The sequence below is a fragment of the Pinus tabuliformis genome, chromosome 7 (genome assembly GCF_031772625.1).
Source record: "Pinus tabuliformis cultivar Carrire ecotype Pingquan chromosome 7, CPIR1, whole genome shotgun sequence".
Classification (NCBI taxonomy): Eukaryota; Viridiplantae; Streptophyta; class Pinopsida; order Pinales; family Pinaceae; genus Pinus; species Pinus tabuliformis.
This window is the reverse complement of record NC_142293.1, coordinates 74,081,042-74,107,579: the sequence shown is the minus strand read 5'-3', so window position 1 is coordinate 74,107,579 and position 26,538 is coordinate 74,081,042.

The window sequence follows — 26,538 nt, the reverse complement described above, 5'->3', positions numbered from 1 at the left end:
TGTTTCCAACAGTGAACCTCGATGATAATGGAGGTTGAGCAGGTGTCCGAACATTGTTTCACCGTACAATTCTCTTATTTCTTTTGAAAATTTAGTGTCTACACGCATAAGAGACACGTAGTATAATTGTTTCCAACCATGAACCTCGATTATAATGGAGGTTGAGCAGGTGTCCGAACAATGTTTCACCGTACAATTCTCTTATCTATTTTGAAAACTTAGTCTCCACACGCTTAAGAGACACGTAGTATAATTGTTTCCAACAGCGAACCTCGATTATAATGGAGGTTGAGCAGGTGTCCGAACATTGTTTCGCCGTACAATTCTCTTATTTATTTTGAAAACTTTAAGAGACACGTAGTATAATTGTTTCCAACAGTGAACCTCGATTGTAATGGAGGGTGAGCAGGTGTCCGAACATTGTTTCACCGTCATGGTCCCCTAACGCCACTGTCGATGCTATTTTATTGATTTTTGGTTATTTAAATCGGGGTAATTGGAGTTTTCTATTGATGTCATAAGTTTGTTTGAATGGCAGATTTTTTTATTGTATTTTATTTTTTATTTTTCGAAAAATCAGAATCTTGGAGTATTTAATTTTTTGATGATATAAATAAATTTAATATTATAAAAAACTTTTGAGACATTTAAAATTTTGAATTTTGACCGCTATAACCCAATTTTTTTTTATCATAATCTTATTAAAATTCCATTATTTTTTAAACTAATTTATAAAAAAAAATGTAAATCAAATCAGTATGACCCATAAAAACAACCACATTTATTATGTCCGAATAACATCCTACGCATCATACGACGATAGGGGCGTTAACATGATTTATTTAATTTTATTTAATTTTCGAGCTGTAATTTTTTTTGAGTGTAAAATTTTAGGAGAAGTTTGAATAGGGAAAGATTTAAAAATATTCTTAATCATGGATATTCATCCTTATTTTATTATAGATATTATTAACTCGTAAATAGGCTTTGTTACAATACTATTTGCCAATACCATGGCTTATCAATACCACATGCCCAAAAAACAAACTTATTTCACAATCAAACATTTTTAACAATATGGCAAGATTCTTATCTATGGATATTCACCTTCACTTTGCTATTGATATTATGAACTTGTGAATAGACTTTGTTACAATATCATGGGCTAATACCATGGCTTTTTTCAGAGAGAAAAAGCAATATAGATTATATTAAGAGCATATAATGATCAAGTATACATAGAGAGAGAAAGGCCTCAGCCAATAGAGCAAAACATTTGAGCAAAATCATTTGTGTATGGGGAAAAAAGATCCCCAAAAGTTCTGTAGATGCTGTTCAGAATGTAGCAAAAAAGTTCTATAAAGTAGCATATAGACACATGCGCTGAATGACTCTAAATGGCTGGAACATATGCTGAATAAAAAGAGAGACTTATAAGAAAAAACATGAGGGGGCCTGCTTAGACCAAACATTTCGCAAGGGCTAATACCATGGCTTATCAATACCACATGCCAAAAAATCATAACTTATTTCATAATGAAAATATTTTATAAAAATATGACAAGATTCTTACCCATGGATATTATTAACTTATAAATAAGCTTTGTTACAACACCATGGCCCAATGTCATGACTTATCAATACCACATGCCTAAAAACCATAACTTATTTCAAAATAAAATGTTTTATTTTAATTTATTTTATAACTTTTTTTTTTTTAATTTAAGCTAAAATGAAAAATGTTACAATTACTTTTGAGATATATCTAAACCCTCTAAATACTACTAAAAATATTCCCATAGAAATTAAATAAAGGTTTTAATAATTAAAAAATGAGAATATTTTTATATTTAAAGTTGTGAAATATACATAATATAAATAGTATTATTAAGAACCAAGGTAGATCCATCTTAACTAAGGATCCAAGCAATGAGAGCAAGCAAATTGACTAATAATAATAGAGGAAAGATAATGCATGATTTGTATTTATTTTTTCATTATTGTATTTTCTTTCACATGATTGACCCATAATATAGGTACAATTGATTGAGTTTTTTCTTCTAATTTAGATACTTTCTTAAACATAATACACTGGGGTCAAATTTAAGAGGGGGAGGGGGAGGCAGAGGGGGAGGTGTAGGGGGAGGGAGTGTTGTAGTGACAAAGCTGGAGAGAGAGAGAGAGAGAGAGAGGGAGTAACAAGGGATAGATGGAGAGGGAGTGGAGGAGAGAGGAGAGGAGGGAGAGAGATAGGGAGATAAGGGTAAGAAAGAGAGAGGGGGAGACACAAAGATAAATGGGAGAGGGAGGGAGGTAGTGAAAAAGTTGGGGAGAGAGAGAGAGAGAGATGGGGGGAGAGACAAAGAAAGGTGGGAGAGAAAGGGAGAGAGAGGAAGGAAGAAAGAGAGGACTTAAGAGAGAGAATGAGAGATAGATGGAGTTGGAGGGGGAGGGAGAGGGAAGGAAGAAAAACAACATAGAGGGAGAAAGGTGGAGAGAGAGAGGAAGTGATAAGGGAGCAATGGAGAGAGAGTGAGGGAGAGAGGAGAGTGGGGGCCAAGAGAGAGAGAAGGAGAAGAGAGAGAAAAAGGGATAGGAAGTGGGAGAGAGAGAGAGAGAGATAGATATGGAGAGAGAGTGTGCATATTTGGGGGTGACATAGAGAGAAGGAATAAGAAAGAGACATAGATACAAATATAGATATTATATAGTATTATATAACCAACCTAGATCCTTCTTAATGCCAGATCTATCAAGAGTCGAGAGGGATCTAATCTCTCGACATGCAACCCTCTTTTTTGAGTGCAAAAATTGAGGAAGGGTTTGCACCTCGAGAGATTTGATCCCTCTCGGTGCTTGATAGATCCAAGATTAAGATGGATCTAGGTTGGTTATATAACATCTATATTTGTATCTATGTGTATTTATTATTACCTCTCTCTTTGTCACCCCCCAAACATACACACTCTCTCTCCATATCTATCTCCCTCTCTCCCTCTCTCTTCCTCTCTGTCTCTGTCTCTCTCTTCCCCTTCTCTCTCTCTTTGGCTTCACTCTCCTCTCTCCCTCACTCTTTCTCCATTGCCCCCTTTTCACTCCCTCTCTCTCTCCACCTTTCTCACTCTTTTTTTTTCTTCTTCCTTCACTCTCTCTCCCCTTTCAACTCCATCTCTCTCTCCTTCTCTCTCTTGAGTCCTCTTTCTCTTTCTCTCCCATCTTCCTCTATCTCTTCCCCCCCATCTCTCTCTCTCTCTCCTCCCAACTTTGTCATTATCTCTCTCCCTCTCCCCTCTTTCTATGTGCCTCTCTCTCTCTCTCTCACCCTTCTCTCCCTATCTCTCTCCCCTCCTCTCCTCTCTCCTCCACTCTCTCTCCATCTCTCCCTTATTACTCCCTCTCTCTCCACCTCTATCTCTCCGTCTTTTTTCTTTCCTCCCTCTCTCTCCCCCTCTTATACTGTCTTTCTCTCCCCATCACTCACTCTCTCTCCGCCCTCCAGCTTTGTCACTATCTCCCTCCCTCTCAACCCCCCATTAAAAAAACTCAATTAGTTGTAAAACATTAAATCTATATTTTGGATCAATCATGTCAAAGAAAATACAATAACGAAAAACTTTAAAAAATCATGCATTATCTTTCCTCTATTATTGTTAGTCACTTTGCTTGATCTCATCACTTGGATCCTTAGTTAAGATGGATTTATGTTGTTTCTTAATAATACTATTTACATTATATACATTTCACAACTTAAAATATAAAAGTATTCTCATTTTTAATTTTATTAAAACCTTAATTTAATTTCTATGAGAATATTTTCAGAGTCCTTAGAGGGTTTATATATACCTCAAAAGTAATTATAACCTTTTTTCTTTTAGCTTCAATTAAAAAAATGTTATAAAATTAAATTAAATTAAAATATTTTTATTTTGAAATAAGTTATGATTTTTCGGCATGTGGTATTGATAAGCCATGGTATTGGCCCATGGTATTGTAACAAAGATCATTTGCAAGTTAATAATATACATGGTAAAGTGGGGGTGAATATCCATGGTTAAGAATATTTCCATATTTTTATAAAATATTTTCATTGTAAAATAAGTTAAGATTTTTTTGGCATGTGGTATTGATAATCCATGGTATTAGCCCATGTTATTGTAACAAAGTGTATTCACAAGTTCATAATATCAATAGCAAAGTGAGGGTGAATATCCATAGTTAAGAATCTTGTCATATGGTTATAAAATATTTTGATTGTGAAATAAGTTTATTTTTTGGGCATGTAGTATTGATAAGCCATGGTATTGTAACAAATCTTATTTATGTGTTAATAATATCCATGGTAAAGTGGGGGTGAAATATTTTCATACTATTATAAAATATTTTGATTGTGAAATGAGTTATGTTTTTTGGGCATGTGGTATTGATAAGCCATGGTATTGGCCTATTGTATTGTAACAAAGCCTAGTTTTTACAAGTTAATAATATCCATGGTAAAGTGGGGGTGAATATACATGGTTATGAATTTTGTCATATTGCTATAAAATATTTTGGTTGTGAAATAAGTTATGGTTTTTGGGCACGTGGTATTGATAAACCATGGTATTGCTCCATGATGTTTTAACAAAGCATATTCACAAGTTAATAACTAAATCAAAATATAACAAATTGAATTTTATTATTTTTATTGCTTTAACCTTTTATTATTAATTGAGCCAACATTCAAATGTTTGCACTTATTATGCCTTAAGGCATTCCCTCTGAAATGAACTCCCCCAAATGCATTTCTGTCCTAATCTTAACCGTCAGATCCGTTGTTAGACGATTCAACAATGATCTGCCATCCAATTTAATTAGAAAACATTAAAAAACATAAAAAAAATTGTTAAGGTAATTAGTTAATTAAAAAATTAATTAATTTTCCTTCTCGTTACCCTACCTTGCCCATACGTCTACCCAGTCAGTCCGTCGTGCGCGCGCGGATAGCCATGTTTGTTGCAGAGGAGGGTGGGGGGAGTGCAGAGGAGGGCAAATGCCTTTCTGTAGGAGGGTGAGGAGGGCCGTGGAGGGCGGGGGGCGTGTAGAGGAGGGCAAATGCCTTTGCTGCAGGAGGATGAGGAGGGCCGCAGAGGGCGGGGGGCGAATGCTTTCTTTTTTGCTGCATGATGATGAGGAGGGCCGTGTAGGGTCTCTTTTCCTACAGGAGGAGCAGGGCTAGGAGGATGAGGAGGGCTAGAAGGAGATTAATCAGTTGGTAGTTTTTCCCTACATCCAAATCTGGTGGTCTCTGAATTAGATTGGGTTATCGTGGTAGTTATTAGGTTATGGTATACATTCTGGGGTTATTGTTACCATTTCTCAGCTCATATCAGTATTTCCAGTATTTGCAGCTTTCTCGTAGACTTCTTACAACCTTAACATAGCAGCCTTCAACAAATTTGCAGTGTTTGTAGCCTTCGGCAGATTTGCAGCGTTCCACCTGTCAGGTTAGTTCATTTACCTCCAGATTTCAGACTTCAAAGAAGGATTGTGCCTTTTGAGTTTTAAGTTGGTGGTTAATGTCTTTAATATAGAGTACTTTTTCAGTCACACATTTTATTTTACAACAGTCATTACTGATATCCATTCTAGCATGCTAATTGTCTGCTATGTATTCGATCACTGACACATCGGTTACTTTCCATGGAGTGGAATATTATTCCTAGTCTCAAGGCTAATGGTAGCTGTAACTGGTGTCGAGCAGTAAAAAGGGTCTTTTTCACCTCTTTTTACCCTGCATTAATTGTCAATCCAGGTATGATTTGTTATCTCAAAGAGTGTACTCATTCTGAGGCGGTCATTTGTCAGAGTAATGCTAGTAGTATAGTGCTTTCAATACAAGAGTAAACGGATGCTTGGAATAAAATCTACTTTCAAAAAGAAACTTAACACTCTAAGAATTAAATCATTCACTTAGAAAACTACAACAACTTATCAGTTAAGGGTGCAGTAATAATAACTCGTCCCTTTGTAAACTTATGTAATTGAGAAGCAATTTAAAGGAAAAGATCATCAACCTAGGAACTGGACAATAACTGTCAATGTTCACTACAGTTTCAGATTGTTCTGTGCACATCAAAGTAATGATAATTCAAATAACAGGAAATGGAACAACGACTGATCTATTTAACTCAATTGAACAACAAAGATTTAACCTACGAAAATGAAGCAGTAATTGCAATCTTCACTCAGAAATGATTTGAACAGCAAACTAATGGAAGCTACAAAATATTGAACAACAACTTGAATCAAATGTAAATGCACAACAAACCAAATCAAATATTACACGCAACACCTTTATGTTGAAAGAACAGTAATCTGAGTTTCGGCATAACAATTGTTAATCACGGTTGTGAAGAAACAGCAATTGCGATTACGGTGGAACAACAGTCCCATTCAACAGCAATCACACTTGGAAGTAAACTGTAGATAAATAGACAATAATACCGATTTATAAATACACAACACTGTTACTTTGTAATCGAACAGTAACGATAATCTGTAAGGAACAACAATATTATATAATAATATCAGTTTGTCAAAGGAACAACAATACGATATAACTTCAGAACGAGTAGCATAACATTCCTGTGTAGAGAATAACCTTACTATTCAAGTAGGAATCGAAATATAACAGAGCTAATACATGAAATAATAAGGAACAACAGATTACTGAACAAAGTAGATAAGAGAAATCAAACCACACACAACTTGGAATTGAGAATTAATGGTACAGGAAGCAAGTGATCCACCAGGGCCGGGCCCTTAGCCTCCAGGGATGCACTGCTTATAATTACTCCAGAATCAAAGATGGAACGGCAACAGAGTTTATATATTAAGCATCAAAACAGAGTTACAGTAAATCGCTCTTTTAGAGAGAGTCGATGATCAAAGTTTCAAGTACAATAGTGAATTTCATAAAAACAACAATAGTCCGTCTTGGGCTAGCAATGTTGTCCTCTCTTATAGCAACCGAGCGGAGATATCAATGACAGAAAGAATCGTTAAGGTAGCGATCCCTCAGGATCAAAGGATCCTGAGGGATTCACCAAACTGTTAGCTCTTAGTTATCTTCTCGTTCTATTGTGCCGATTTGGTATCTCCTCTTCATTTTCCTGGCTTGTACGCTCCAATATAGATTTCCTTGTTTGGATGCAGTTCCCTATCAAAGGGACAACAGTTGATTGCATCTTGTCGTTTCCTTTAGAATGGATATTTTTCGTTTTCCTCTTTTTCTGCATAGAAAAGGGTAATTATTAGTCATTTTACGTTGCACACAAATCTTATAAACTTTACCATAACCTTTCAACATATACCTATTTCATAATTTAAAGAAGTTATGAATTTAAGGAAAGGATGACAAAATAAGTGGTAATTACATACCTTCTCTAGTGCTCAACACACCCCCCTGCTTACCCTTTTTCATGCCCTCATGAAAACATTGTAATTGACATGCAAGGTAGTGAGGGAATAGGCTGGAGAAGGGATCTCATGAGGTGGTCTACAGCCATGATGCCTAGCTAGGTGTTCAAAAAGATGTCCTGTCTAATCTTCAGGTATTTCATATAAGGCTTGGTATCCTGGTGCAGGGTGCCAAATGTCTGGACTTCAGAACCTACAGCCTAACCAAGATGGGCCTTCTCTCAAAATAAGGTCACCATAGATACCCAAGCAGTCAGCAGCTAGCTTAAAGTTCTCATAATTAAATGGTTCCCTGTTTTGGATGTTCAGATTAGAAGTCTGATATCGGAATTTGGCTGCTGCAATGGCAAGGTCTTTGATGGCAAAGAAGTATTCTACCCCTTACCAGTTGATTGTTGTGTGAATAGGTCCCAATGCCTCAATCACGCCCAAAGTTCTCATTAGGTTCCTATGTTTATTCCATAACTACAGTGGTTCTCTAGGTTCAGCCCTCACCCATAAGTCTAATCCATTCTCTTGTCTTTGAAAGACATTGTAGGCTTTAAGCCACTTTATTTGATTAACACCAAAAGAAATAAATGCCTGCAGTTGGACATCACCCATGAAAGGGCTAGGGTTCTGCTTTGTTTCTCCATCTAATACAAGATTGTGCAAATAAAATTCACATAACAGTCTCTGAACTTTCACCCCGTAATGCTTACAATAGTTTATGAAGTCATCAATGGTTTTTATTTCTATAGGCACTCCTGCTTTAACAGCTTTAATTTTCAATTGTAAATATCTTTCCATTAAAAACAAAGCATAGTTCCTAGCAGGTGCCCTACATGCTAGCATGTCAGTATACAGAGAGCATAAGGTATCCATTTGTTTGATGACTACATCTAGTCTATGGGTTACCTTTGTGACTCTTTCTTCTGCTTTTCGCCATCCTTCAAAGGCCTGAGTTTCTGATGCATTAATGTCTTTTAGCTACTGTTGTGATTTCTCGTATTTTTCTCGAGGGACAATCTGCTATGTGATTTTCTCTATTGTTTGTTGGGCTTGTGCCAAATCTTTTCGCAGAGTTGTTGTCCTTGGGTCATTTTCCAACATAATAGTTGTACGCGGGAGATCTACTTGGGTTTTCTTATCACAACATCTCATCTTTATGGTCCAAGTTTCCTTAGAGGACGGTGCCTCTGTCTGGATTTCCTTATCACAGGCTGATACGTTCTCTATTTGTACTTCGACATGGGCAATAGCCGGATGTTGTTCCTTTCGGTTTTGAATGGCAGGTTGGACTCGAGTCCTCTTGATCTTTTTCTTAAGGGGTTTCGCCTGGGCAGTTGCTTTTGATTTCTTCCCCATTTTCAAAACCCTTATCTGTTGTCAAAGTTGCTTGATTACGTTAAGCAGTCTCTGCTGTTCCTTTCGTAATCTTTTAATTTCCTCTATTTTCTTGGAAGGAACAGTCGTTTGTTTACTTGGGCCTGGGCTTTGTACCTCTAGTATTGTATCTTCGCCTTGACCAATTTCCTAATTTTCTTATTGGGATGCTTCTTCAGTGTTCTGCTGATCGGGTTGTTCAGGGGCAGAAACCCTAGCTTGCTCTGTTGTTTCCTGGGTAACTTCTTCTTCTACCCCTTCTTCATCATGGAATTGCTCTGGTGTATTCGGACTAGGAACAGATGGTTCCTCTTCTTCACCTTCGTCACTCTTCCCTCCAGATACACTCTCATCATAGATAGAGTGATCCTCTTCTTCTTCTTCGTCACATAGTTCTTCAGATGCACTTTTATCATGAATAGAGTGCTCCTGCGGTCCTTCTTCAGTATGGGGGTTAAGTGGGTTGAGAGGTTGAGCATATTTTCTCATATTGGCCAGAATTTGGGCCAATTCATCTTCTTGCAGCGGGTTTTGCAGTGGACTTCCACTGCGTTGCTCTTTTTCCTCTTCCTCTTAACCAGATTGCTCAGTCTCTTCCTCTGGTTCTCCTTCATCGTTTTCCTCCAATTATTTTTCATTCTCCCCTCCTTCCAATTGTGGGGGTTGCTCGTCTCCTAAATTGTCTATTTCCACCGGTTGACTGATGTTCCCCTGGGAATTTCCCAGCCTTCCTCTGATCCATGCCAATCTAACAGATTTTCTTCATTTCAGTGGTCTGTTCGATGTACTGGCAACATGTTTTCGTTTTGGGGCTGGCAAAGCCAGTCCCCCATCTATTGTGAAAATTAGTTCTTCCCAACTGCTCTACTGTTGAGCAAGACTGTAGCTAACTATCAGTTGTATTAACCCATGGTGGCTTACTACTGACTCTACATGGCGAGATTTCTTCATGCTTCGGGAACATCGTGTAATAAAAAATTTAAAAACGCAGGCAAATTCATAGCGCATTTTTGCTTTAACACAGCTAAAAGTTTAAGATGGCGTGGTCTTACCACATCTTTCCTGCCGTCACAAGTGATGTAGCTCTGGATAATTCTTGCCAACTCTGCCCACGGCTCTCCCAAGGCTGCCGGTAAAACTCCCTTTCCTTTTACAGTCAGGTTCTTCCCTTCATCCTGGAAGATTTTCATGGCGTCTCGCAGTCTCACCTTTTTCAAAGTCCACATAGGTCTAGTGGCTGGTAGTCCCAAAACCTCTGTAATTATGTTGTCAGTGACTGCTATCTATCTCCCTCTTACCATGGAGTGATGTTCTTGCAAGTTTTGTAAAAACTTAATTGCCATCGTCTCGTTAGATTGTTGTAGAAGGTTAAGATAAACTATCAATCCTGCCCTTGCTAGGATTTCTCGTGCAGCATCAGAGACCATCAAAACCTGTGGCTCTCTGCGAATTGATCTTCCTTCCATGCTTAGCACACTATAAAAAAAACAGATATGGCAATGGAATAACAAGCTGTTCAAACTGTTAGCAAACATAGAGAAGATGACGGAACAACAAGCTATTCGAATTTCGAACTTACTGCTAATTTTTGCAGAGCAAAACACGAAAATAGCTTCGGAACAGCAAGCCATGCAAATTGGGAAACAAAATACTATTAAGCTTTGCTATTCCCAAGTCATAATTCTCCGAATAATAAGCTGACACGTATGCCAACAAATTATGAGGTTACCTGTGCCCCCCTGCAATGTGATAGGCCATCCTCGATCTTCAAATGAAGGAGAAGCGTGCTGAACTGCCATAGTACAGAGTCATAAAGGAAAAACGTATACAGAAATGCCATGTTTACAACAACGAGCAGATTGCTGAAATCGAGGTGTATAATAGAATCACTTAATAAATAAGAAAACGATGTGATATGATGCTAGAATTGGAGGATAGGACAGCTGACGTGCATAAAAAGTCCTATGTGATCATTATCGACTTTTACCGTCATAATTGATTGTAATTGATTTTCATGTATCAAAGGTTCGGAAGGGTTATATACATAATCTCATTTGAACCATTTATAAGGATATAAGAAGAAGGGTTTTATAATTGCTATTGGTGTATAAGAAATATGACTTCAATACCATCAACAGAGCTCTGTTGCCCACAGGTGTCCATAACCTTGACAGAGTTGTTTATTTCACCCTTGGAACCATAATCCTTTGTGTATGCCTAGGAAAGTGCTATGCAATGTTAGAATGGAGGCCATTATGCTGGCTTGGTAACCAGATAAATCATAATGCCATTCACCAGGAAGGAGTGAAAGGTGGGCAGGCCAGCTCGTGATGAGACCTCCTGTTCCAAGGACTTTTTATTTTTTCTTATGTGCCTCTTGGATCATATCCCTGGTGTGGTGGCCATAGTGGGAATGCCACTTCACTTTCTTCCTTATGATCATGGTAGGCTGGCTCTTGATGAGACCCCCTATCCTTCATTTGACAAACCATGTTAGCAATCATATAAACAATTTTTTTTTTTCTTTTATATAGCACTTTTCCTATTTATATACAAAGGGTGGTTCAACACTCCTTAAGAGTAGGGATGGTGGAAGGAGTCTTAACATCTCAATAGAAAAGTATGCCATTATTCTTATTCATTAATAATGATCAAAGAGAATTATGGGGATTTAGGAAGAACCATCATGATAAAAATAATCAATCATATCGGTATTAGTAAAATAATGACAGTAAGGTGATCAATAGTTGTGTCATTTCCTCTTTTCTCTTATCAATTCAAAGATATTTCTTGTAAAGATAACGATTTTTATGTAATTTGTTGATTTCAGTATCCTCTAGTTTTTGCATTCGTTGCATAAATGTATAGCTGTGCTTTTAAATGAGCATGACTCACAAAAATGGTCTAAATGGTAAAACACACAAAGAAGAAAATGCACTCTAAAAACGCTTTTCTCAAGATAGAATAACTACTGTACAAAAAGCGCAAGAAAAAGGAAAAAAATATGTTCGAAATTGTTGTTCATTGAAAGGAACAACAATTGTCCCTTAATTGGAACAACAAAGAAAACAAGCGAAAACAAAAAATGCAAAAATGTTGTTCCTTTGGAAAGGAACAACAAAAAAATGAAAGTGTTGTTCCTTCGGAAAGGAACATCAGAAAAATGAAAGTGTTGTTCCTTCGGAATGGAACAGAAAAAAATGAAAGTTTCGTTCCTTCGGAAGGGAACAGCAGAAAATGAAAGTGTTATTCCTTCGGAAAGGAATAACAGAAAATGAAAGTGTTGTTCTTTCGGAAAGGAACAAAAAAAAAAACGAAAGTGTTGTTCGTTCGAAAAGGAACACCAGAAAATGAAAGTGTTGTTCCTTCGGAAAGGAACAACAAAAAACGAAAGTGATGTTCCTTCGGAAAGGAACAACAAAAATGCATAAGTATTGTTCCTTCGGAAAGGAACAAAAAAACGTAAAAGTGTTGTTCCTTCGGAAAGGAACAACAAAAAGGCGGAAGTGTTGTTCCTTCAGAAAGGAACAGCAAGACGTGAAAGTGTTGTTCCTTTGAAAATGAACAGCAAAATGGCGGATTGTTGTTCTTTTGGAAAGGAACAACAGAATGCAAAAGAAATGCCGTTCCTTCGGAAAGGAACAGGAAATGGTGAAAATGTTGTTCCTTCGGAAAGGAAAAACAAAATGCAAAAGTGCTATTCCTTCAGAAAGCAACAACAAAATGGTGGAACTATTGTTCCTTCGAAAAGGAACAACATAATGCAAAGCGGTGAGAATGTTGTGCCTTCAGAAAGGAACATCAAAATGCAGAAGTGTTGTTCCTTCGAAAAGGAACAACAGAACGGTGAAAATGTTGTTTCATCTAAAAGGAACAACAAAATGCAGAAGTGTTGTTCCTTCGAAAAGGAACAGCAGAATGGTGAAAATGTTGTTTCCCAAAATGAACAGCAAAATGCAAAAATTGCAGGAATGCATAAATCTGTACGGAAAACAAAACAAAAGAATTATGTACAAAATTTAAAAGCAATCAAATCACTTAATGAACCAAAGGTGAGGAAGAGTTCACTACCTCAGCCAGAATCTGCATGTTGGAGTCTTCCCGTAGTTGCTGGTAGAAGGATTCCCGAGTGAGTGGTTTGCGATACAATTGAACTCGATGGCCATTTGCCTTAAAGGTATGTCTAGATCCATCAATGGTGGTTAAAGTAATGGTGCCATTATCATGTACCTTCTGGATTTCGTATCGTCCCAGCTAGCGAGTTTGAAGTTTCCCCAAAAAATCCTGAAACCTGGAATCGTATAGGAGTGCCCAATCTCCTTCGTGAAAGACTTTCTTTTTGATGAGGGCGTCGTGCCATTTGGCTCTCTGTTGTTGGACTAATGCAGTATGTTGAAGAGTAGAGAGCCTAATTTCATCCAGCTCGTTGATCTGTTGTAGTCTATTAATTTGGGCCTCATTTAAATCTAGACGACTTCTTGTGCTGTTCTCAAGGTCTATATTTCTAATTCTATTGGAAAGATGGGTTCCTTTCCAAATACTAGCTGATATGGTGAATAACCAGTAGTGCTTCTCCATGTTGTTCTGTATGCCCAAAAGGCTTCCGGCAATCTTGTAGCGCAATCGCGTTTGTGTGACGTAATGGTTTTTGTCACTATTGCTTCTATTACTTTATTCGCGCTTTCTACTTGGCCTTTCGCCTATGGGTGGTATGGAGTAGTAATTTTACGCTGAATATGATAGTTTTTAGTGTTGCAGCAATTTTATTACTAGCAAACTATGGTCCTTCATCCGTGATTATGTCTCTTGGGAGGCCATATCGCACAAATATGTGGAACATGAACTGAATGACGGAATCCTCTGTAGCTCTTGGCAATGCCTCTGCTTCAACCCATTTGGTGACATATTATGTTGCTACTAGAATATATGTTTTCTGGTTTGATGATGGATTGATTGAACCAACAAAATCGAGCGCCCAACGTTTGAAAGGTTCAATTACCAGCTGTGGGTTCAAAGGCATTTCATTGGACTGTCCAGGGCGTCCTACTCTTTGGCAACTGTCACAAGCTTGAACAAATTTCTTTGCATCTTTGAAGATTTTGGGCCAATAATACCCTATTTGCAAAATTTTGTGACCAGTTCTTCGATCTGTGAAATGTTCGCCACATGGTCCGTCGTGACAGGCTTTCAAAATGTCAAAAATTTCATCTTTACAGACACATGTTCTGATGTGCATATCTGCCCCTATATGGAATAGGTAGCCCCCAATCCAAGAAAATCGGGTACTACGGTGGACAATCTGCTTTCTGGGTGTTTTGACAGTAACAACGAACAAATGTTCATCTGGAAATTGATCTTCGACTGTTGCTGCATCTGCTGGTTTTGACATTCATGAGAGAAAGTCAGCTACAGGATTTTCTTTTCCAGGTCTGTCTTTTATTGTGATGTCGAATTCCTGCAATAAAATCAGCCATCTGGTTACTCTATTGTTTGTGATTGGTTTATTTGCTAAATATTTTATGGCAAAGTGATCTGTATATAAAACAACAAGATATCCAGTAATATAATGCCTAAATTTATTTACAGCATGAATCACAGCTAAAAATTCTTTTTCAGTAATGGTATAGTTCAACTCAGCAGGAGACAAATTCTTGCTAATATAATAAATTGCATATGTTTTTTTGTCTTCTTCTTGCCCAAGGACTGCTCCAATAGTTGTTTCTGAAGCATCTAATGAAATTTGTAATGGCAGGTCCTAATTTGGACCTCTGAGTACTGGGGCTGTTGACACAAGCTTTTTCAGATCCTCAAAAGCATGGGCACATTTTTCTGTCCAAACAAAGTCAACATTTCCTGTCAGTGCGTATAGAGGTGCAGCAATGTGAGAAAAAGTTTCCATAAATCTTCTATAATAACCAGAAAATCCAAGAAAACTACATACCTCTGTCTGTGTGGTAGGCGTAGGTATTAACAAGATTATCTAAATTTTGGCCGGATCTACCCGTATTCCAGCTGTTGACATATAATGACCTATTATGAGTCCTTCAATCATCATCATATAGCATTTTTCATGGCTCAAGCAGAGCCTGGTGGAAATGCATCGTTGCAGCACCCTTTCCAATGTGTCTAATGCTGGGTCTAAATCATCTCCGTATGGTGTAAAATCATCCATGTATACTTCGAGCCCTTCATTTATTAAATCTGAAAAGATGTTGAGGATAGCCCCTTTAAATGTGGCAGGGGCATTGCATAAGCCAAAGGGTAAAACTATGTAGGCAAACGTTCCCCAAGGACAGGTAAAAGTAGTTTTGTCTTGGTCTCAGGGGCAATCTGAATCTAATTGTATCCACTGAAGCCATCCAAGAAAGAAAATAATTTCTTTCCACTGAGGGCATCTTCTATGGTTAATGGGGATCTAATTTTTTTGGTAAGGTATGGTACAAGATGTTTGTTAGTTTTTATTATCGTGACACTTGGCTGGGCGGGAGGGTATAGGGCTAGATTCTTGATGTTACTCCCTCTAGTTATGGTCATACTACCTTATCGACAGCCAATGTAAGCATCAGCAGTTGCAAGCCAAGGTCTGCCTAAAATTAACGGATGTCCATTAAGTCAATTTTTGGGGTTTATTATCAGAAATTTAGCAGGATATTCTAGGAATCAACAGATACCATGACATCATGTAGTGTACCTTCTAGCCTAACCACTAATCAGTCAACCATTTCTAATAAAGTGGAAGTTGGTTCTACTGATGTAATGCCCAATTTTTGACAAGTGGCAGTTGTTAAAATATTAACTGTAGCCCCTAAATCAACGAAGGCATTTGAAAAGGTTTGTCCATTGATTTGTACTTTCACTATTGGATTTCTTGGGTCTTCATACTTGACAGGTGTTTCTCTTCCTGATAACAGGTCAGATAAGGTGCCAACTACTTGGACTGTTGGGTTATTTGTTATTCTCCTCCTTGGTTTTTTATACATAGCTCTTTGATGGTCTTTGCATATATTGGGATGTCCTAGATGGCTTGGAGGAGTGGGATTTTTATGTACAAATTCTTAAGTTCTCCCAGAATATCAAAGTCAGGATGTTCTATAGGACACAGTACAATTAATCGTTTTGGGAATGGGGGAGAAGATGTGGTTGTTTGATTATGAGTCTGTTGTCTGATCACATCCTCTTCTTGTGATGGTTGTTCTACAGGTAACTGATTTTCAACTTGAATAGTTTTATCTCCCTCTGTTTCTATAATGTGCCCAGACCTTAATTGAAGGTCATTGCACTCCCTTAGATCAGTTTCTAGTTCTGGTGTTTCAATTATTTGAATAGATTGAATCGGTCTGTTATTTGGGTTTGGGTTGGGTTGGGCTAGGAGTTGCGGTCTTAAATTGGACTGGGGGTTTTGTTGTAGTGCTGGCAGTGTAGGTTGAGGGAGTGGAATGGTTCCTACTGGCTGATTCATCGGTCTTTGCCAGTTTGTCTGCCAGGCTTGACTCTACGAAGTAGGAGGGGACCATTGTGTTGGATACGCATTATTTTTCCAATATGGTGGAGCATAGGGAAAATTTGGTCATTTAGATTGGCTTGTTTGGTTCAGCCATGGAGAGGATGAAGGAAATGGTTGTTGTGACCAATCGGGAAGGGGGGTTGATTTTTCCACATTGTATTATATTGTTGAGCATGATATTGCAGAAGCTGAAAAGAAGAAGTTGGATTGGGGAACATACCTGATTGTCGTGGCTGCCATTGACGGCACTGATTAAGTATGTACACTGGTTCTGGTTCTTCTTTCGCTTCTTTGTATACTGCTTTCAAACCAGGAAGTGAGGGACAACTTTCTGTAAAGTGGTCTTTTGTACAAATGGCGCAAACTTGAACTACATCTAATGGGCACTTTTTGTGACTGTGTTTCTTTCTGCATATAGGACAGAAGATTGCCAAATTTTTCTCTGCCTCTGCTCGTTTCTGCTTTGCTTGCATATATTGAGCTGTGTTGTCAGAGTCCCCAATATATCAATTTTGAAATTCTCTAATAAATTTCCAATTTCTGCGTGAGTTACTCCTTCTGCATAGATCTTGTTGTCCCTTGTAAACCTGTCATGTTCTGCTGATTTTAGTCTTGTGCTGCCTCGCGAACTCCTGATACATAAATCAATAATGTCAGCAAAATTTTCTTGATCAATATCTCCTTTTCCCATTATATTCAGTGTTTCAATCCATTGTTCCTTCATACCTTTAATTAATGTTGTTTTTAATACATTATCTGGTAAAGGTAATGATGCATAAGGAGATCTTTGAAGATTATATTGAAAACGTTCAACATACTCTTCTAATGTTTCATTAGGTCTAGCTGCCATCTGAAATATTTCATCTTTTAACTCTCTAGACCTACAATAATTCTGATATTTCTTCAAAAAAGCACCTTTCATTTGATCCCAGTTATTTATAACGCCTCCACCCAACCCCATAAACCATCGTAAAGCAGCCCCTTTCAATGTAGAGGGAAATAATTTCAGCTTTTGGGGATCGGTAGTATACTCATATCCTCTGCACAGCAAATCAAATTCAAATAAAAATGCATCTGGATCTTCTGATGTAAGGCCATGAAATGTATGGATGCATTGGAGTAGAATGGCCTTCATGGGTGCATTGGCTGCAGTATCTACAATGGGATATTGCAGTGTGGAGGTTTGGGTGTTTGGTTGGTTCTGGACCATTTGGTCAAATATGTGCCAATAACCTTCTGGGATTTCTAGGAGGGTATTCCTAGGTTGACTAGAAGGAGTAGGAATGGCCTTAACAACACTTCCTTGATCTGGGACAATGAGAGTTCCTTTCCAAATCAATGTTTGGGGGGATTCTTCGTTTTGGATGATCTTTATAGCACTTCCCTTATCTGGGCTGCTTAATGGCTGAATTATCCCAAGAGGAGATCTTGGTTCTTCAGTTTCCCTTTTTTCTCCTCTTCCTTCGCAGAGGTTGCTAAGGTTCCTTTCTTGCAATGATTTTGGACTAGAATTTTCAATTTCTTGAAAATCTTGCTCCTCAGTTTGGCTATTCACCTCAGCGAAGGCTACAGATGGTGATCATGTGGCCTGAAGGGAACTAGTAGGTTGTCTAGAGCAACTTTTCTAGGTCCTATTGAAGGCTGAGATTCTGCTTTCTTAAGGATTTTGTCTATAAAGTTCGATTGGCCAAGGGTCACCGGTCCCTTAGCTTTTTCAGGTTTGAGTAGTGGTTGAGGATTCTTTTCAAGCTTTTTTGCTTAGTCATGCACACAAATCAAATGCTAATTTCTACCTGTAGGTTTTAACCCTGTACAGAAATTACCTGCATACGAATTCTAAAGCACAGAAAATAAACAATGCGAGAGCATAACACATAAAACACATATACACAAAGATTTTCCCCTGGATCCCAAAACTGGGACTACCAGCTTGATTTTTCATTATATTCCTTTCAATGTTACAATACATATTTATACATGCCGAAGCATCCAATACCATGGACCTAAAACCATCGCGTCCAAAACCATGGACCGAAAACCATAGGTAGGTCCGCCCAACCTAAAATAGGGTCCAACCGCCCCCCTTAAACCCCCCGAACAGGGGGGGCTGCCGCCCCCCCTGTGACCCCCCCGCTGCGCAATCTGAGCAACGAAGGGGGGGCTCTGCCCCACCTCTAACCCCCCGGTACACTACGTGGGTTAGTCATGGAAAGAATATAACACAACCCAATAATCTCCCACTTGTTGTTTTCTTTCCACAGGGGGCCACAGGAGAGCGTAGTCATTTTTCCAGCCCTGAAATGCCCATTGTTTCTCTACACCAAGAGAACTTCTCAAAGCTCACAGATTTTGTCAATGCATCTGCAGTATTCTTCAAAGTGTCCACCTTTACCAGCAATACCTTTTTGTCTTCTATCATATCCCTCACAAAGTGATACTGAACATCAAAGTGCTTTGTCTTTGAATGATAAGCAGGGTTCTTTGCCAAGAAAATTGCACTTTGGCTGTCACAGTCTATTCTTATAGCTCCCTGTACTAACCCCATACTTGAACATAATCTCTGCAACCAAACTGATTCCTTGCTTGCATGAGTGGCTGCCATGTATTCTGCCTCTGTAGTTGATAGTACCACTACAGATTGTTTCTTACTCATCCAACTGACTGCACCTCCAAATAGGTTAAACACATACCCACTTGTAGATCTTCTCTGATCCAGATCTCCAGCCCAGTCTGCATCAACAAAGCTATGAATATCCAACACTCTGTCCAATCCTGGTCTTCCTTGGTAGCACAAACCATAATCACTAGTGCCACGCAAATACCTAAAAACCCGCTTCACTGCTGTCCAGTGCTCCTTCCCTGGTTTTGACATAAACCTGCTCAATACTCCCACTGCATGTGAAATGTCTGGTCTAGTACAGACCATTGCATACATCAGGCTACTGACTACACTCGAAAATGGAACACGGGACATGTCCTCTTCCTCTTCTTGTGTCTTGGGACACTGTTCAGCAGATAACCTCACACCTACAGGAATAGGAACCTTCACCGGTTTACTATCCTGCATATTAAACCTCTGCAATATTGTCTCGACATACTTCCTCTGGTTTAACCAGAGCTTCCTCCTTGCCCGATCTCTTTTAATTTCCATGCCCAAAATATAGTTTGCAGCACCAAGATCTTTCATGTCGAATTTGGAGGACAATTGGGTCTTCAAATCCTGGATAATTTCTTTGTCATTTCCAACCAGCAACATATCATCCACATACGAGACTAGATAAATAACACGGTCACCAATCAATTTAAAATACACACAGTGATCTGCTTTGCTTCTGGTGAAGCCAAGTCCCCGTATAAATGTATCAAATTTCTGATACCACATCCTTGGTGACTGTTTTAACCCATACAGAGACTTCTTTAACTTGCATACTAGTTCTTTCTTACCCTTCACCGCAAAGCCTTCAGGTTGCTTCATGTAGATTTCCTCTTCCAAATCCCTGTGAAGAAAATGTTGTCTTCACATCCATCTGTTCTACCTCAAAATCAAAAGCAGCAACAACAGATAAAAGTAACCTAATAGAAGTTACCTTGGCAACAGGAGAAAAAATATCACCAAAATCAATTCCCGGCACCTGGGAATAACCTTTTGCTACCAACCGAGCTTTGTATTTCTCCACCTTCCCTTCTGCATTTGTCTTCTTTTTGAACACCCATTTTCTGCCAATGGGTTTCCTTCTAGCCGGCAACTCCACCAGATCCCAAGCCTCATTTTTGTGCAAAGATGCCATTTCATCAACCATGGCCTCTTTCCAGAGTTTTCCATCCTCTGAATCTACTACTTCCTTCCCAGTTCTGGGATCATCATCAGTAATAGACAAAGCAAAATTTGAACAGAAAGCAGAAGGACTATACCTTTCTAGCTGCCTTCTTTCTCGAACTGATCTTCTCACAGCCAGAGTTTGTGGCTCTTCATCTTCTGATTCCTCCTCTGCTGCAGAGTTTGATTCTTCCTCCTTTAGCTCAAACTCTATCTTCTCAGGTTCCTTTGGTTGGACTTCATGTTTAATAACATCTTTTACCTCTCTAAACAACACATCTCGGTTGTAAACAACCTTCCGTGTGACTGGGTTCCAAAGCTTATAACCCTTTAAACCATCCTTATACCCAATAAAGATGCACTTTTCAGATTTACTATCCAACTTGGTTCGTTTCTCCTTTAGAACATGTACATATGCATCACATCCAAATACCCTCAGATGTGAAAGAGAGGGTTTCTTACCAGTCCATACTTCTTGTGGAGTCTTATCCTCCAACGCTGATGAAGGTGACCTGTTGACCAAGTAACATGCAGTATCCACCGCCTCTGCCCAAAATTCCTGTCCTAACCCGACACCACTGAGCATGCTTCTTGCCCTTTCCATCAACGTCTTGTTCATTCTTTCTATGACTCCATTTTGCTGAGGTGTGTATGGAGTAGTCTTCTGCCATGCTATACCACACTTCTTACAGAATTCTTCAAATTCCTTACTGCAAAACTCTCCACCATTATCTGTCCTCAGCACCTTTATCTTCTTCTCTGTCTGATTTTCCACCAGAGCCTTAAATTCTTTAAACCTGTCAAAGACTTCAGATTTCTTCTTAAGGAAATATATCCATGTATTCCTTGAGAAGTCATCTATAAATGATACATAGTACATAGACTTACCCAGTGATGGAACCTTCACAGGTCCAAACACATCACTGTGCACAAGCTGTAATATATGTTTCGCCCTCTTAGCACCAAAGGGGAAACTCACCCGATTCTGCTTCCCATATACACAATTTTCACATAAATCAAAATCCAGAGAGCTATTACTCATACCTTCTACCATACCTTTACCATGAAGTATTCGAAGGCCCTTCTCTCCAATATGTCCAAGCCTTTGATGCCACAGCATGGTCTTCTCTGTAGAGACCACTAGATTTTCAGCTCCACTTTCAGGAACCACAAAACTTTTGCACCCATCAACACCAGTGCTACCTTGCAGCTTGTACAGAGCTCCAGTCCGAACTCCCCGCATCAATACCAGTGCTCCCCGAACCATCTTGCAGGTATCCTTCTCAAACATTGTATTTACACCTGCATCATCCAACTTGCTTACAGAAATCAGATTTCTGGCCAATGCAGGAATATGCAGAACACCCGGAAGTGTTCTAACCCTTCCACCTTGCAACTTCAACTTTACTTTTCCACGACCAATGATTCTAGCCTTCCTATCATCTCTTAAGAAGACATCACCACCATCGTATTTCCCATACTCGCGGAACCACTCTCTATGGGGAGTGAAGTGAAAGGATGCACCTGAGTCAATCAACCATGCCTCATGATCTACATGTGTACTTGAAGAAGCCAAGTACACATCCCCACCTTCATCTGAGGTGGTTTTCGCCTCTGTAGAAGGAGCATCATCAGATCCATTTCCTTTATCAGGAGCTTTAGATTTAAAGTCCCTTTTGAAGTGCCCTTCCTTTCCCAATTTCCAGCACACCACATTTATAGGTTTTCCTGGAGATTTAGATCTCCCACTCGATGACTTATTTTTGTTTCTATTCTGGGACCGTCCTCGTACAGACAAGGCATCACCATTCTAGCTCTCCATATTTTTCCGTCTCATCTCCTCCGTCAGCAAGGCTGAGACTATTTCATCAAACTGCAAAGTAGTTGCATTGTTGCCTATTGCAATAACCAGACTATCCCACGAATCTGGTAGAGAACACAACAAACTGATGCACTTATCTTCATCTGAAATTTTAATATCAACAGACGCCAACTGACTTACCACAGTATTAAATGCATTCAGATGCTCTGTCACCGAGTCTCCATCTTTCATCCTCAGGTTATACAGCTTTTTCTGCAGGAATAGTTTATTCACCAGAGACTTAGATTGGTACAAAGTCCCTAACTTGTCCCACAAAGCCTTCGCCATAGCTTCCCCTGATACATTCAGCAATACTGAATCTGAGACACACAACCGTATTGTGCTCTTTGCCTTCCGATCCAACTTCTTCCATTCTTCATCGGTCACTCCCGTTGGTTTAGTACCTAGATCTACCGCGATCCACTGATCTTTATCCACCAACAGATCCTCCATCTTGAGTTTCCACAACTCAAAAATCTAACCATTGAACTTCTCGATCTCTATCTTTCCACTTCTCGCCATCTTCTTTCACCACCAGAATCGATCTTGCAGATCTCCCACTGAATAGGGCCTACCACAGGCCCGAGCGAAACCCCTCAGCAACAAAGGCGTCCCCTTGAAGCCAAAACAACTCCGATACCAAATGTAGGTTTTAACCCTGTACAAAAATTACCTGCATACGAATTCTAAAACACAGAAAATAAACAATGCGAGAGCATAACACATAAAACACATATACACAAAGATTTTCCCCTGGATCCCAAAATCGGGACTACTAGCTTGATTTTTCATTATATTCCTTTCAATGTTACAATACATATTTATACATGCCGAAGCATCCAATACCATGGACCGAAAACCATAGGTAGGTTCGCCCAACCTAATATAGGGTCCAAAAAAAAATTTCCCGGGGCACTGCCCCGGACCCCGTAGAGGGGGGCTACCCACCCCCCCGTGGGTTAGTCGTGGAAAGAATATAACACAACCCAACACTACCCAAAATAGCAACAAATCTGCAGGAAAGCAAGCAGGGGAGCAGGGTTGTTACATGCTCCGTACACAGGTTCTTACCTTCTATTTTTAAAACCCAATTCTCTCCCAGCAGGTACTTACACTACTCTGAAAAGAAACAAATGGCTACACTCTTCCCCGACAGCGATGCCAAAATGTCGAGCAGTAAAAAGGGTATTTTTCACCTCTATTTACCCTACATTAATTGTCAATCCAAGTACGATTTGTTATCTTAAAGAGTGTACTCAGTCTGATGCGGTCATTTTTCAGAGTAATGCTAGTAGTATAGTGCTTTCAACACAAGAGTAAATGGATGTTTGGAATAAAATCCACTTTCAAAAAGAAACTTAACACTCTGAGATTTAAATCATTCACTTAGAATACTACAACAACTTATCAGTCAAAGGTGCAACAATAATAACTCGTCCCTTTGTAAACTGATGTAATTGAGAAGCAATTTAAAGGAAAAGATCATCAACCTGGGAACTAGACAACAACTTTCAATGTTCACTACAGTTTCAGATCGTTCTGTGCACATCAAAGTAATGATAATTCAAATAACAGGAAATGGAACAACGATTGATCTATTTAACTTAATTGAACAACAAAGCTTTAACCTACGAAAATGAAGTAGTAATTGCAATCTACACTCAGAAATGGTTTGAATAGAAAACGGAAATGGGACATAAAACTAATGGAAGCTACAAAATATTGAACAACTTGAATCAAATGTAAATGCACAGCAAACCAAATCAAATATTACACGCAACAGTTTTTTGTTGAAAGAACAATAATCTGTGTTTCGGCATAACAATTGTTAATCACGGTTGTGAAGAAACAACAATTGCAATTACGGTGGAACAGTAGTCCCAATGAAAAACACTCACACTTAGAAGTAAACTGTAGATAAATAGACAATAATACCGACTTATAAATACACAACACTGTTACTCTGTAATCGAACAGTAATGGTAATCTGTAAGGAACAACAATGTTATATAATAATATCAGTTTGTCAAAGGAACAACAATACGATATAACTCCAGAACGACTAGCATAACATTCATGTGCAGAGAATAACCTTACTATTCAAGTAGGAATCGAAATATAACAGAGCTAATACATGAGATAATAAGGAACAATAGATTACGGAACAAAGTAGATAAGAGAAATCAAACCACACACGACTTGGAATCGATAATTAATGGTACAGGAAGCAAGTGATCCACTAGGGCCGGGCCCTTAGCCTCTAGGGATGCACTGCTTATAATTACTCCAGAATTTATATATTAAGCATCAAAACAGAGTTACAGTAAATCGCTCTTTTAGAGAGAGTCGATGATCAAAGTTTCAAGTACAATAGTGAATTTCATAAAAACAACAATAGTTCGTCTTGGGCTAGCAATGTTGTTCCCTCTTATAGTAGCCGAACAGAGATATCAATGACACAAAGAATCGTTAAGGTAGCGATCCCTCGGGATCAAAGGATCCTGAGGGATTCGCCAAACTGTTAGCCTCATTCTCTTGCGCCGATTTGGTATCTCCTCTTCCTTTTCCTGGCTTGTACACTCCAATCTGGATTGCCTTGTTTGGATGCAGTTCCCTGTCAAAGGGACAAGAGTTGATTGCGTCTTGTCATTTCCTTTAGAATGGCGATTTTCCATTTTCCTCTTTTTCTGCATAGAAAAGGGTAATTATTAGTCATTTTACGTTGCACACAAATCTTCTAAACTTTATCATAATCTTTCACCATATACCTATTTCATAATATAAAGAAGTTATGAATTTAAGGAAAGGATGACAACATAAGTGGTAATTACATACCTTCTCTAGTGCTCAACAACTGGGAGTTATAGGCTAGAACCTCATGCACATTAGGAGCACCTTAACATGAAATAATTTGATAAGAATTGTATCTTTTGTCTCTCTGTATAACAACCCACATGGAGATGGGAAACAACTCTCCCCTTGATGCAGTTGATTTTCCAGCACTTCTGCAGTACCGTACATGTTCTTACATTCAGTCATGTGGTGGTTATTTATAAAATTCAGGCAGAGAAAATATTTGAGTCCTGTTGTTTTTATGTGACAATAGTTAACAAGGCCTGGATGTAAAGATAAAGTTCACGGGGTGCCTTGTCGACACAACGAATGGACCACTTTCTTCTTTCTGCTTTATATTTCATTTTTTTAAAAGGTTGGTCGGGAGTAAGGTTTTGTATTGAGTTTTCATGTTATCTCTTTCTATGGTTTATATAATGTTAATTGATTATGAATTTGATAGCATGTATTTTTGTTGTAGTTTTGACCTTAGCTTTTATTTACAATGGCCATTTTATTTTACAACAGTCATTACTGATATCCATTCTAGCACGCTAATTTTCTGCTCTGTATTCAATCATTGACACATCGGTTACTTGCCATGGAGTGGAATGTGCCCAGATATTATGAGTCCAACAACCATATTGTACCGTGCATCAAATAGATGAAATAGGTATTAGCTATGGAGCTCTTCTGTTTTTTGACTCTAGATGCTTGCAGCATTGGTATTTATTCCCAGTATCAAGGCCAATGGCAGCTGTAACTGGGAGCTATAGGCTAGAACCTCATGCACATTGGGAGCACCTTAACATGAAAGAATTTGATAAGGATTTATTTGCAATGTAGAAAATTGTAATTTTATAATTTATTGCCAAAGAACCATATTTGGACTCTGGACACTTACAGCATTGGTAGTTATTCCTAGTCTCAAGGCCAATGGTAGCTGTAACTGGGAGCTATAGGCTAGAACCTCATGCACATTGGGAGCACCTTAACATGAAATAATTTGATAAGGATTTATATGCAATGTAACAACTTGTTGATCAATAGTTTTATAATTTATTGCCAAAGAACCATGCAAATCCCTTAGGAGATAGAAAATTGCAGGTCTCGTCACAATAATGAAGCATTTAGTCAATTGGCCCCTAATGCTTTGAAGGTTGTCATAGGATTTTTATGAGGTGTAATTGCCCTATTAGAATCATTAAAATAAAACAAGTCCAATTATGTACAAAGCCTGATCTCTTGAATTGTATCTTTTGTCTCTCTGTATAACAACCCACATGGAGATTGGAAACAACTCTAGCAAATATCCATTACGAATACCAAAAACTAGCTAGAATCTGGTTCTCTGCACATTGGAACAAGGTTAAATCCTCTACCTCAAATGCTTCATACAATAGCTAACAAGGCCTGACTGTAAAGATAAAGTTCACGTGGTGCCTTGTCGACACAACGAATGGACCACTTTCTTTCTTTTTGCTTTATATTTCATTTTTTTAAAAGGTTGGTCAGGAGTAAGGTTTTGTATTCAGTTTTCATGTTAGCTCTTTCTATGGTTTATATAATGTTCATTGATTATGACTTTGACCTTAGCTTTTATTTACAATGGCCATTTTATTTTACAACACTCATTACTGATATCCATTGCATATTGTTTCAAGGCTCAGGTTAATTGTCTATGTTTTGTGGGAATTGGAA